Below are 13,991 nucleotides of genomic sequence, written 5' to 3'. Positions count from 1 at the left end.
AGCCCCGCCCACCCCGGTGGGTGAGCAGACCAGCCTCTCAGGCTGGTGAGTGCTGGTTGGCACCAATCCTTTGTGGGGGAATCTCTCCATTTTGCCCTCCGCACACCTGTTCTTGTGCTTTCCTCCACGTCTCCGTAGCTTCCCCCCTCCGCCTCCTGCAGTTGCCGCCCATGAAGGGGCTTCCTAGTGTGTGGAAACCTTTCCTCCTTCACAGCTCCCTCCCACTGGTGCTGGTTCCGTCCCTATTTTTTGTCTCTGTTTATTCTTTTGTCTTTTGCCCTACTGAGGTACGTGGGGAGTTTCTTGCCTTTTGGGAGGTCTGAGGTCTTCTGCCAGCGTTCAGTAGGTGTTCTGTAGGACTTGTTCCACGTGTAGATGTATTTCTGATGTATCTGTGGGGAGGACGGTGACCTCTGCGTCTTACTCTTCCACCATCTTCCCCCTCTCCTCCTCAACATATCTTTTAGAATAAAGTCCAATCTTATTTTTATTTTGGGATTTTTGATGTTTTCCTATCAATTATTTCACTGAATTTGGAAGAGCTCCAAATTAATTATAATCTGTATTGTTGGCTTTTTTCTTTTTAAAAAAAAAATTATTTATTTATTTTAAATTTTTGGCTGTGTTGGGTTTTCATTGCTGTGCATGGGCTTTCTCTAGTTGTGGTGAGCAGTGCCTACTCTTCATTGTGGTGCACGGGTTTCTCATTGAGGTGGCTTCTCTTGTTGTGGAGCATGGGCTCTAGGCATACGGCCTTCAGTAGCTGTGCACGCGGGTTCAGTAGTTATGGTGCACGGGCTTAGTTGCTCTGTGGCATGTGGGATCTTCCCAGACCAGGGCTCGAACCCATGTCCCCTGCATTGGCAGGTGGATTCTTAACCACTGCACCACCAGGGAAGTTCCTTTTTATCTATTTTGGGGGCATCCCATTTTATTCTTTTCCATGGGAGACTGAATTTTCTTCACTTCTGAAAACTATTACAGATTTTATACTTGGCTTGATACTTCACAATGACCCACTGTATATACCGTATGAAGTGCATGGCCAGAAATTTAATGAGTAAAGGACAGAAATGTCGAGCTTAATTCTAAATGTTGATGTCTGGCAAACTTTCAGCAAACTTTGCATTATTTTTATGGTTCACTGGGTTCTAGGGAAACATAAATTTATGATTTAATCTTTTTTGCATTTTAAATGCTTCTACAATAAACTTGACAGACAAGTAATTTCTACCTATTGACAATGGGTATAATGCACATTTGAGTTGCAGTTAAAGAATAATGCATACATAAAACAAAATAACCAGCTAAACACTGTATCACTGAGTCCAATATAAATATGCTTTCTAGAAGAAAATTCCTTTTGGCATGGATATTTCTAATGAATATGGTCAACCACCGGAACAAATAAGCATACTGATTTTTCAGATGATTAATTAATCTGGTAATACTAGTAAGAAGAAAATGAGTAATTCTCCCCCAAAATTATTCTATGGATCTAAAAAGGATGTAGTTAATACCGTCTCAATCTATATTTTCAGATAAATCCATTGTTATAATCTCTAAAAGCAAAAGAAAACTAATTTACTGGTCAATATTAAATTTGCCCTTTTACCAATGACACATTTTCTAAGGAGGGAGAAATTTATTCAAAGCCCTAACAAACTTTTTTGCTATTTCTTTTTAAGTAACAACTTCCATTAATTTAACATGAAAATTTAAATATGAGTTATAAATTATATTTGCAAAAGTTTTTGACAATTGTACATAATTACACCTTGAAAAGAGGGGTTTGTTTTTAATCATCCTTTGAGAGAATAAGCAGGATGACATTTTACAAATATTTGGTTTATCTATTCAAAAGAATGTACTTTGCAGAGACTAGCCATCAGTTACTGTGAGCAGTATGAGTAGTATGTTCATAAAAAAGGAACCCTTTCATCAGACGCTGCCTCTTCTCTCCTTTTACAAACAGATAGAGGATTCTTCCAGTTGTCAACATATATTTTTAAATCACCTACTCTGTGCCAGACACTGTAGTAGGCACTGGAGAACTTTTTCCTCTTTCCATTCTTTACCCATGTTAAGTCCCGCAAAGCATGACCATAAATGTGCTCTTTACTGTTTACCACTTCATTATAAATTAAAATGATTCATTTGCATTCATAATGTGTTACTCGAGTGAATTATAGCCAAATGTATATGAAGTGAACATATGACATTATATTATTTCATTATGTGGGGTTAGATTTTTGTTGCTCTGTTTGAAACAGTACCTAAAGAAAGCGTGAAAGCAACTGATCAGCTTATGTTCTCAGCCTTGCACAAAGGTTCTTTAAAGCAAACAAGATTTGTAACTGTTTTGTCTTTACTTCTGACATCATCCATGGTGCTGGTTTTCTACTTAGTTGAAGAAATCTCATGAGCCTATTTCTTACAGCAGTACCTCAACCTAACTCCTTTTATTCCTCTGATTTAGCCCAAAGGAATCCCCTGATTATCCTCTGAAGAACTGTTCATTTCGGTTAAGGGAAAGTTCTTAGGCTGGTTCAGAGACACTAATGAAAATCCAGGGTTAAGTGGAGATCGCAAACCGGAAGTAATATCAGGAGCAAAATAAGTTGGGCAGATTCTCTAATCAAAGTTGAGTGCTCTGAAAATCAGAATCAAAAGTTTGCTTCCAACTGGGGTTATTACAAGTAGTGCTGTTATGAACATTCTCATATGTGTCTTTTGGTGAGTATATGTAAGCATTTCGATGGTATATACCGGAGGAGTGGAATTACTGCATCATACAGTATGTGTATATTCAGTTTTAGTAAACACTTTTTCAAGTGTTATGCCAATAACACTCCTGCAGCAACGTATGAAAGTTCCAGTTGCTCTAACCCTTGGGAACAGTTACTTTTGTTTTTTTCATTTTAATCATTCTCATGGGTGGATAGTGTTATTATATTGTGATTTTGATTTACATAACCTGAAGGGCTAATGAGATAGGGCAAGTTTTCATATTTTTTCCCCACTTGGATATTCTGTTTGTAAGTATATATTCAAAAATTTTGTTCATTTTTCTTTTGGATTGTCTGCTTTTTATGGATTTTTAGTTTTTTTAAATACTAGATATAAATTATCTATATTATATATTTTTAAATGAAATTTTCATTTTAGAACACTTTTAAATTAATAGAAAAATTGGGAAGACAGCACCGAGAGTTTATCCCATTCAGGATGCCCTCTTATTAAAATCTTATAATACAATGGTACATTTGTTATAATTCATGAACCTATATTGATTCATTATTATAGCCTAAACACCGTACTTTATTCATATTTCCTTAGTTTTCCCCTGATGTACTTTCTCTGTTACAGTATCTCATCCAGGATACCACATTACATTTGCTTATCATGTCTCCTTAGATTCCTTTTGGCTATGACTGTCTCTCAGACTTTTTTTGTTTTTGATGAACTTGACAGTTCTGAAGAGTATTGGTCAGGTATTTGCAGAATGTCCCTCAAGTGGGGTTTTGGACTGACTTTTTATTATTATGTGCTGCACATATATTTCTCCAGTAATATTTCTTACCATAGTCTTTTTTTCATCATCATATTATAGCTATACCAGTTTTCTTTTGATTACTACTTAAATGGTATGTCTTTCATCATCTTTTTTACTTTTAAGCATCTGTGTCCTTTTATTTAATATAAGTACCCCTTGATTTCCACTTAAAAAAACATGTAATTTTTAATCCACTTTGACAATTTTAGTCTTTTAATTAGGACATCAGTTGCATTTAAAATGATTATTGATATATCTGGCTTTTATCTACCATCTTATTATTAGTTTTATATTTAACCCAACTGTTTAATCTTCCTTTTTCTTTTATTCTTTTATATTATATATATATTTATTATTTTATATTGTATATTATTTTATATATTTATTTATATTATCAAGACATTCTTTTATTCATTTTCTTCCCCCAAATATGAAACATTTCATAAATTTTCATATCATCCTTGAGTACAGACCTTAATAATCTTCTTTGTATCATATTAACTTTAGTATGTGTACTGCTGAAGTGAAAATGGTATTTCTTTTTAAACAAGAAGTTTTACTTTTGTGGAACTTTGTGATTTTAAAAAGTGCACATTACTTTGGAGAGTAAACTACATGCAGAAAAAAATCTAGAACAGTTCACTTTCATGTAAGATATTTGTTCCCGTAAGTAGCCAAACCATAATAGATTATACTGTAGAGACTCAAAGAAAAGTGATGATGTTTTTATGTTCACCATATTTGTAAACAACCTGGTATGTGCCCATATGATTTAAATGTATAATTATTTAAAGAATGCAAATTATTTTTTAAAAATTAAGAACTGTGAAAGTTCTGGGATTTTTTTTTACCATACTTGCAAGCTAACCAGTTAGCATGCTACATTTCATGGATACTGGCAGAAAAAAAAAGACTACTGGGTCAGATTCAAAGGACTTTATTTTTCACAGCACAGTAGCCAGTATGATCTTCATGCTCGCGTCAGTTCCTCTTGCCCTCAAGTTCCATGGGGGCAATATGGAGTGGTCCTAGGTGAATTCTGTACATGTAGTGCGTTTATGTCACAGTTGAAGAACACTGAGTTCAGGGAACCAGAATCTTTTACAGTGGGCTGCAAACAAACCTGACTGAAGGAGTTAATATCTCCAATATCTCCTAGAAGGAGATAATATCTTTATTACACTAGAGAGTAAACAAACCTGCTCTTTGCTCTGGAAGGAGTCAGTATCTTTATCTTCCAAAGCCATTTGCTATATAAATGTACTTGAAAAGATGGTCCAGAATGAAAACTTATAGTGCTCAGAAGACTTGTAGAAACATGAGAGACCCATGGAGAATTGTCTCCCACATAAATGTGTACAGAAAGAAACAAATCTAAAAATGGAATACTCAGTTTTAAAAATCACTGTTCTTATTATTTTCTATTACGTTGTTTCACAATATCAATCCTGAGCCGTAAATGATGTAAAAAGTGGAAGATAGATTACTTAAATAGAAAGGTTGATCTTGTTGAAAGATACATGGATACTGAGAGATTATTAATTCTTGTTTTAGGCTGAACCACTCAGTTGAGTTGGTCATCTGTTTCTGTTTCAGAAAGCTCTCTGGACAGGGTTTTTGATCTTCCCTTGGTAGCCTACAGTTTTAGATTGTTTGCAAAAATGGCTGAAATCACCCCCCTCCCCGTATCCATGCCTCTTTGCAATGTGATTTTGTAACTCCTTCCATTAAAGGGAGGATCTTATTTACCCACCCCTTGAATTTGGGCTATTCTTGTACTTTCTTCGATTAATAAAATGTGGCTGAAATGATGTTGTGGCTGTTCCTAGCCTAGGTCTTAAGAGACCTTGCACACTTCTGCTCTCTCTCAGAACCCTGTCCAGGTCCCAGGTGAACAGTTCGGAGTAGCCTTCTCAATGATGACAGGCATGTGGCTTAGTTGCCAATGTTTTCTTTGCTGACAGCGAGCTAAGTCTAAGAAGGAAAACTCCTTAGCTGACTTGCAGCTGACTAAAATACATTAGTTAGACCAGCCAAGACCAGAAGAACTGTCTAGTTTGCGTTCAGACAAAATTATTGATCCATAAAATCATGAGCTAAATAGTTGTTTTAACTCACTAAATTTGGGGATGATTAATTATTCAGTAGGAGCTAATTGCTATCTACATATAAAATATTAGTTTGTTATTACCACCAAGTTCATTCATTCATCCAGTCACTCATTCACTAGCGTGAATAAAGTTTTATGTGCCAGCAGGAAACAAAACAAAAGCAATATCTCTATCTCTCTGAGACTAGTGGAGAAAGACAGAAAATAACATAAAAATAAAACATATAATATTCTAGGTGGTAATAAGTACAAAGAGAAAAAGGAAATTTTAAAACTTTATATCAGGTAGCCAGAGAAGTCCTCACTGAGAAGTTGGTTTTTAAATTTTTTTTCAGTTGAATTATAGTTGATTTACAATATTGTGTTAGTTTCAGGTATACAGCAAAGTGATTCGGTTTTATATAGATATATATATATTTTTTTCTTTCAGATTATTTTCTGTTATCGATTATTATAAGATATTATGGTTCCCTGTGATATACAGTAAACTCTTGCTGCTTATCTACTTTATGTATAGTTGTTTGTGTCTGTTAATCCCATACTCCTAATTTATCCCTCCACTCCCTCCCTTTCTCCTTTGGTAAGCATAAGTTTGTTTTCTATGTCTGTGAGTTTGTTTCTGTTTTGTATACAGATTCATTTGTATTATTTTTTAGATTCTACATATAAGTGATATATAATATTTGTCTTTCTCTGTCTGACTTCACTTAGTATGATAATCTCTAGGTCCACCCATGTTGCTGCAAATGACAGTATTTCATTCTTTTTGATAGATGAGTAATATTCCATTGTGAGAAGTTAACTGTTGAATAAAGACACAGATGTAGTATGGAGGTGAATCATGTAGGTATTTGGATGAAGAGTTTCCCAGGTAGAGAAAATAATAAGTGCAAAGCCATTAAGCAGATCCATATCTGGTGCACATTTTTGGGAACAGTTGGAGTAGAGTGAGCAGTGGGAAGAGTAGTAAGAGATGATATTAGGTAATGGGAGGCTAGACCCTGTATCAATTTACCTTGGCTTTTACTTGGAGTAATATTAGAAGCCTTTTGAAATGTTTAAAAAATTTCCCCCTTTTCACTGGAAGACTCTGAAGCAGGGCCATGACATGAGCTGGCTTCAGTTTTGACAGGGTTATTCTCACTGCTGTGCTGAGAAGAGACTGAAAGAAAACAAAGGTGGAAGCAGGAAGATCAGTTAGGATGCTATATCAATAATGAAGGACCAGAGTACTGGCAGTGTGGAGGTGATGAAAGATGGTAAGATTCTGGATATACTATATTTTGAAGGTAGAGCTGAAAGGATTTGCTTGCTGATGGATTTGGATTTAGTGTGTAAAAGAAACAGAGTAAAAATCACTCTAAGGATTTGGTCTACAAAACTAGAAGAATGGCATTGCAATTAACAGTATTAGCCTGAATTTCACAGGAGATGTCTGGGCTGGAGGTAACTCATTTGGGAGTTATTCAATATGGAACATTTTTAAAGACATGAGTTTAGAAAGGAGAAGAAGACCACATACTGAACCCTTTAGCATGTCAGTGTTTTAAGATATGGGTGATAAGGAAAAGTAAGCAAAGGAGGCTGAGAAGGAGTGGGCAATGAGGTAGGAAGAAAACTAAAAGTGTAAGACATCCTGGAAACAAATCAAAAAACAGTATTTAGAGGCAGAAGGACCACCAACTGTGTCAAATGCTGCAGAAAGGTCAATTAAGATGGCCAAACACTGAATATTGATCACTCACTGAATTTAGCAATATGGAGCTTATTAGTAACTGTGACACAGTCAATTTAATAAACAGATCTTAGCAAAGCCTGCTTGAAATGGGCTCAAGATAAAATGAGAAGAAACTGGAAACAGCTGGTATAGCTCACACTTTTGAGGAGTTTTGCTGTAAAATGAAAGAGAAAAATTAGGCATAGTTGGAGTAGGAAGTGGGGTCAAGATCGTTCGTTCATTAGTTCCTTCCTTCCTTCTTTTGAAATAACACATGTTTAATTATTGGCAGGAAAGATCCAGTAGAGAGAAAGAAATTGATGATGGAGGAAACATGACACTCATTTTTCTGCTCTGTAATAAGAATGCAAAAAGAGCCTCCTATTTTTCACTACAAATTTTCCTTCCTTCATTCAGGATTGAACAGCCAAGGGGTGTAATGGGAATGAACTAATTATTATAGCATAATATTAGGAGAAGTGCATTTCTGGCATGGTCAAAATGGCCAGCAGCAAACCTTCTTTGTGTTTCAACTGTCCTCATGTATAAAGAGAGAGAGAAGTTTTTTTGAAAAAGTGGGAAAGAAATGAACTAACATTTCGGAGCTCTCTGCTTCTCTTGCCCTCACACACTCACGTTTCAGGCTACAGGGCATTTGCAGAGTACGTGCTCTGGCTATGTGCTGCCATCAGAATTTGTGTACTCAAAGGAGCTATAATGACATGGCAAATGATTATATGAATATGCATCTGCATGACTTCATTCCCACCCTCTCTTTTGTTAGTTTTCAGGATTACTCATGTGTAATTTTTGTTAGCAAATACATTGAGGCAGAAGGAACCCACCAGAGCTGCAACAAAACAGAATAATAATATCACCCCTCCAAGCTGCCCCAGCAGTGCCAGGGGACATGAGATGAAGCCAGAAGCCTGGGCATTAAGACCGCCAGCCTGCTAATTAGGAAACCAGGGCTTTGCTTCTGACTCAGCTGCTGACTCGCTGACTCACTCTGCCGTCAGCAAGTCATTTTGTCTCCCTTGGCATTATCATCATTACAAAGGCGATGGTGATTCCTGCCTCCCTGGATATATTGATGATTCATACATATTCAAAAGCTCAGAAAAAAGTGGGAGGAAAATGCCTTAAAATTCAAGGTATCACAAAGACAGTGTTTCTCTTGAAATAATGGCAGTTTCTTTTCATGTTGTGGATAAAATCTTATTTTTCTCCCGAATAGCATCAAGCCATCAAAATAGAAAACTCTCATGTACTAATTTCAAAGATTTCTTTGTGAGTGGGTGGGTACTGAAGTTTAATGAGGGGCAAGTTGGCCAAGAAAGCTTTCTGTCTTCTGGGTTTGTCAAGGAGATGTCAGCCGGCTATATGGAAACTTATTTGCAACCCAGGAAAGAATGTCAGGGTATTACATTTCTGATGAGAGGAGTTCATCATTAATCAGCTCTAAATAGCACTACAAACCATAAGCTTCATTTTAGTCAAATTGATTTCTCCCCAGTTCTACAGAACACAGTCGTATCAGCTCAGAGAAAAACCTAGTGTCTTTCATAGGCCCAGGTCATTAAATCCACTTCTGAGCCCTGCTTCAGCTTTATGGAGTCTGTCATCAATTCATGGGTACTTTCTCTGTCCCTTTCCAGACAAAAAGGAAATATGCTATTCATTCAGGCTATTTCAGTTTATTCCTTCGTTCATTAATTAAACAATATTTTTGAGCAGCTACTATGTTTCAAGCACAACACTAAGGATACATTAGTAAGGTAGACATAGCCTTGTCCTCATGGAGTTTACCAAGCTAGCAAAGAGAAACATGACCAGATTTATGAGTCTATTTTGCATGTAGAAGAAAGAAAAATAAACATTTCTGACTCAGAAAGCAGTATCATTATCCTAATTACTAATAGTACTAATACTAATTATTATTCTAATAGTATCATTATTCCTAATTACTCCCTGGCCCTTTCCTTGTAACAGGAGTTTGTATCCTTACTCCTTTCCATGTGACTTGCAATACCTTTCTGTGCAGGAAGTATATGTCCTTGCCCTGTTGACTTCAGGTTTGGCCATATGATTTGTTTTGGCTAAACAAATATGATCACCACAGACAGTATGCCAGTCCTAAGGAAAAGCTCCAAGAGCCATCAGGTGGTTTTATAAGCTCTCTTGCCTTCCCCCTGCCAGAGAGTAGTAGGTCCAGATTGGGAGCTGCTCCTCAGCCTGGATCCTGGAAGAAGTCACATGAGGCAGCACAGCATTGCCGCCAACCTGCAACTAACATGTAACACAAGCAAGAAATAAACCTTTGTCATTACAAACCACTGAGATTCTTGAGTCATTTGTTACCACAGCAAAACTAAGTAATACACAGATTTTCATTCTTTAAGCTGACCAGCTCTAAATCGTTTGGACATTTAGATCTACGTAGAAGGACAGTCTTCTCCCCATTTCTGTTTCTAGTTGGATCAGGTTACTTTCACTAAGTGAAATGAGCACTGCCTCAACCCAACTGTGATTTCTCCCCAAGTACTTGATAAATGGGAAATTCTTTATCCCTATGAGACAATATAAAACATCATTCAATTGTTTTCTAATTAAAAGATTTGTACTTTTCTGAAGTAAAATAACCTTTATATTAAAGAGGAAAATGTGTTGAACTATGAGTGGTAAAGTTTGATAATGCAATCTCCTTATAGGAAGCAAATTGTCATGAAACAAAATACATGCTGGTTTGCAAAAATGAGACATTTTTTGGGGGGGCTGTGATCTACAATAAGAAGGCAAATATTAAGGGAGTGAAATTAAGAATAGATCTTACATGTTTTAGAATGAAAATTTTCTTTTCACAGTATTACTTATGAAGTTAAATATTTTAGGCCTAGAATTGAAAACTACCTTATAACTTTTTTCTGGATTGGTCCTTATTATAGAATATTATAGAACATTATTCAATGCTAGAACTAGAAGAACCTTCAGATTACTTAATTCAATCCTTTCATTTCATGATGAAAAAAATTTGGTGGGAGGAAATAAAGTTGCTTAACTTAAAGTTCTACAGTGGTCCATGGCAAAGCTGGGATTCCAGAACCAGTCTTGCAGACTCTGAGTCCTTTATATAATCTCATACTTGGGAGCATATAAAAATAAGAGTACTATATGTCAGTATCATACTAAACATTTGCATACATTACAATATTAATTGCGAATTTGATCCCATTGATTTCTCAAAATAGCCCATTTTACCAATGAGTGAACAGATTAATGAGGTTAACTAACAACCATGAACTCATAGTGAATGACTAAGTCAGGATTTGAATCTGAGCATTCTGGCTCTAGAATCAGTTTTCTAAGCCACTGTATTCTCTTTCTTACACTACAGAGAAAAGAAAAGACTATAATTTTGAGAAAAGGGAACGACTGGATACAGAATCAGCAATCACAAAAAGTTATTTTAAAATATCAGCACTTTTACAAAAGGATCTGAGGTCTAAAGTTTACCTGTAAAATATTACACGGAATTTAGTAAGCTCCTTAGGGGCCCTAGGGCCCAGTTTAAAAGGCTCTGACCTGGTTTACTCCCACTGGGCATTGAGCAGACAATGACAAATTACATGGAACTGGGAAAGGCAAATTCCCCCAGAGCCCACCATCCACCTATCCCAGGAGGAACTGGGCTATAAGCATATTTTGAGTGCCACCATCCTCTAAATGTTTTCACTAAGCAAAATAAAACATTTAGTAGGCATTTGTAAGAGAGCAGAATTACTAGGTCACAGGAATTCTGTGGAAAATTTGTGAATTCTTTCAGTACACTCTCTGCCCCTTAGGCTGCATTAGAAGTTGAAGCCCACCTGAAGAGGAGATACTGAAGGCTTAGTCACAATTCACATTTTGACAAAGGTTTCTACTTCCTGGGGCTCTTTTACCCAAAGGACTCTGCCTAAACAATCCTACCATGCCTTGGCATGAAACGTTAATGGATATTTACTCATGAAATGACTCTGTAACTCAGGCAGTTGGAAATGTTTTATTTGACTTGGCCTAAGTATCATTAACACAATTGTGCAGAGTAAGTGAAGAAGAAAATGTAGGTTGATGGTAAAACCCTTCAAGTATGGCTTTTTGCCATTATCCAGGTAAGGCTATATCAGAAACTGTCAACGTGAATGGCACCATTTTATCACCCATGTGTTTTTCCCATTTGCTTGCTTTATTCTCTGGAGAGCTATATTCCAGTTCCATGACAACTGCTGATCCTGCTTTGCAGCTACCCTTGTGCCTGAGCAATATACACAGAGGTGGGCATAGCCTGCATTAAACCATAAATTGCAGGAAGTTGTTGGGTGGTTAAGACTATGAACTTTAGGGTCTGAGGTTTCTGGTTTAATTCCTTGCCCTGTTCCTGATTAATTTTCTGAGCAAATCAGTTAAACTGTCTGAGCCTTTTTTCCTCTTCTGTACAATGGAGGAAGAAATAATCCCTACATCCCAAGAAATTGTTTATTAATTTGACAAATATTTGAGAGTCTACTTTTTACCACAAAGACAGACAATAAACAAAAAGACATACATAAAGAAATGATATAGGGTTAAAAGAGGAAAATGATACAGAAAAATAAATTATAGAACAGAGTAAGGGGAGGAGTAGTCAGGGTAGGAATTGAGAGGACAGAATTTTTCTTTTAAAGAGTATGATCAGAGTAGGCCTCAGATGAATAGAGGCTTGGATAATGGCCTCTACTGGGAATGAAAAAGGGAGACATTATCTGGTACTGAGAAGAGGAGTGATATGACTAATCTTACATTTAAAGGGATAAGTCTGGTTGCTATATTGGACATAGATTGTAAAGGGGCAAGAGGAGAAACAAGGAAATCAGTGACAAGGCTGAGTGTGAGATGATGATGGCCCAGAGCATCAGAATAGGGTGGTGGTAGTGGATATGATGAGATGTTGTCAGATTCTAGATAATTTTAGAGGTGGAGAATGAGATGTGTCATATGAGAGGAAGAGAGAGGTTAAAGGAAGACTCTGAGTGTTTCAGCTTGAGCAACTGGAAGGATGAAATTGCTGTCCAATGAGATATAGAAAGCTGTGGATGGAGCAGTTACATTGTGGGAAGAAATATCCAGTTCACTTTTGGGGGAATTGAGTCTGAGATGTCTATTAGACAGCCAAATGGAGAAGCTGAGTAGGCAGTTGGCTATGTGAGTCTGGAGTTCAGGAAAGAAGACTGGGCTGAAGTTATAAATTTGGGATTTTGTGAGGATTAAATTAGATGATGTATATAAAGCACTGAAAACAGCATGTAACACATAATAAGAGCTCAATATATATTAGATTAAAAGTGTCTAATCATAATATCAACAAATATAGTTCTCACTACCTGCCTAGCACAGTGCCTGGCTCTTAGTAGACTCCATATATGTGTATGAAGTAGCGAAACAAGAACACTTCAGGCTATTGTATATGTGGGTGATTTTTTGAGAGTGCAACACAGGGAGTAACCATAATGTAATTTTTTCATTTTAAATGAATTTTCTAAGTTGATTTTTTAATTTTTTATTTGTTTTGTGGTACGCGGGCCTCTCACTGTTGTGGCCTCTCCCGTTACAGAGCACAGGCTCCGGACGCGCAGGCTCAGTGGCCATGGCTCACGGGCCCAGCCACTCCGCGGCATGTGGGACCTTCCCAGACCGGGACACGAACCCGTGTCCCCTGCATCAGCAGGCAGACTCTCAACCACTGTGCCACCAGGGAAGCCCGATTATTTTTTAATTTCACAAATATTTGTTAAATTTGTTTGGGCTGCTCAAAGCCCAAACACAAATCCCTGCTCTAGGTTTATTGTCGTCTGTTTCCTACCCAGAAGATTCAAACAAGATTTCATTGATTTTGTTTTTATTTTATTTTTATAAAAAGGCAATACACTCATTCAAAAGTTCAAAAACCAAAGACATATAAAAGAGTGTGTACATTGAGACGCCTTACTTCCATCCCTGTTCCTATCCATTCCTACTACCCTATAGTCAGGAGTTGGCAAACTTTTTCTGTAAAGGCCCAAGTAATAAATATTTTAGGCTTGCAAGCCATGTGGACTCTGTTGCAATTACTCAGTTCTGCCATTGCAGTGCAAAAGCAGCCATAGACAATACAGAAACAAATGGTATGGCTGTGTTCCAACAAGATTTTATTTCTAAAAATAGGCAGCAGTCCCGCTGGCTATAATTTTCTATCCATACTATAGGTAATTATTTTTATTAGTTTATTCTGTTTCTTTATGCAAATACAAGCAAATGTAAATATATATTCTCATGCCCCTTATACAAAAGTTAATCTGTTTCATATCTCAAAACAGTATTTTTTATTACATATTTTGAATATTTCTCTATATCAATGTATAGAGAACATCCTAATTTTTTCTGTCTGCAATGTAAATACATCATTTCATATATGTGAAGGATAGATTTCTAAACTCAGGATTGCTGGATCAAGGGGTAAATACATTTGCAATTTGGGAAGATATAGCTGGATTCACTGTTATAGGGGTTTTATCATTTTCACTTTCAGCACAATATATGAAAGTGCCTGTTTT

The 13,991-nt window shown here is 36.6% G+C and overlaps 1 non-coding gene across 1 annotated transcript; it reads right to left on the bottom strand.

The window, feature by feature from the left end:
* Positions 1–3,980: 3,980 nt before the first annotated feature.
* LOC115802632 (U6 spliceosomal RNA) lies at positions 3,981–4,083 on the bottom strand. Its single transcript, XR_004023137.1, has one exon. It is a non-coding gene; the product is annotated as a U6 spliceosomal RNA (small nuclear RNA).
* Positions 4,084–13,991: the final 9,908 nt, after the last annotated feature.

Source organism: Delphinapterus leucas, chromosome X (assembly GCF_059928025.1).
Source record: "Delphinapterus leucas isolate spDelLeu-1000000601 "Yukka" chromosome X, BTC_Dleu_Yukka2, whole genome shotgun sequence".
NCBI classification, from domain to species: domain Eukaryota; kingdom Metazoa; phylum Chordata; class Mammalia; order Artiodactyla; family Monodontidae; genus Delphinapterus; species Delphinapterus leucas.
This window is presented reverse-complemented; position numbering and strand designations above follow the sequence as displayed.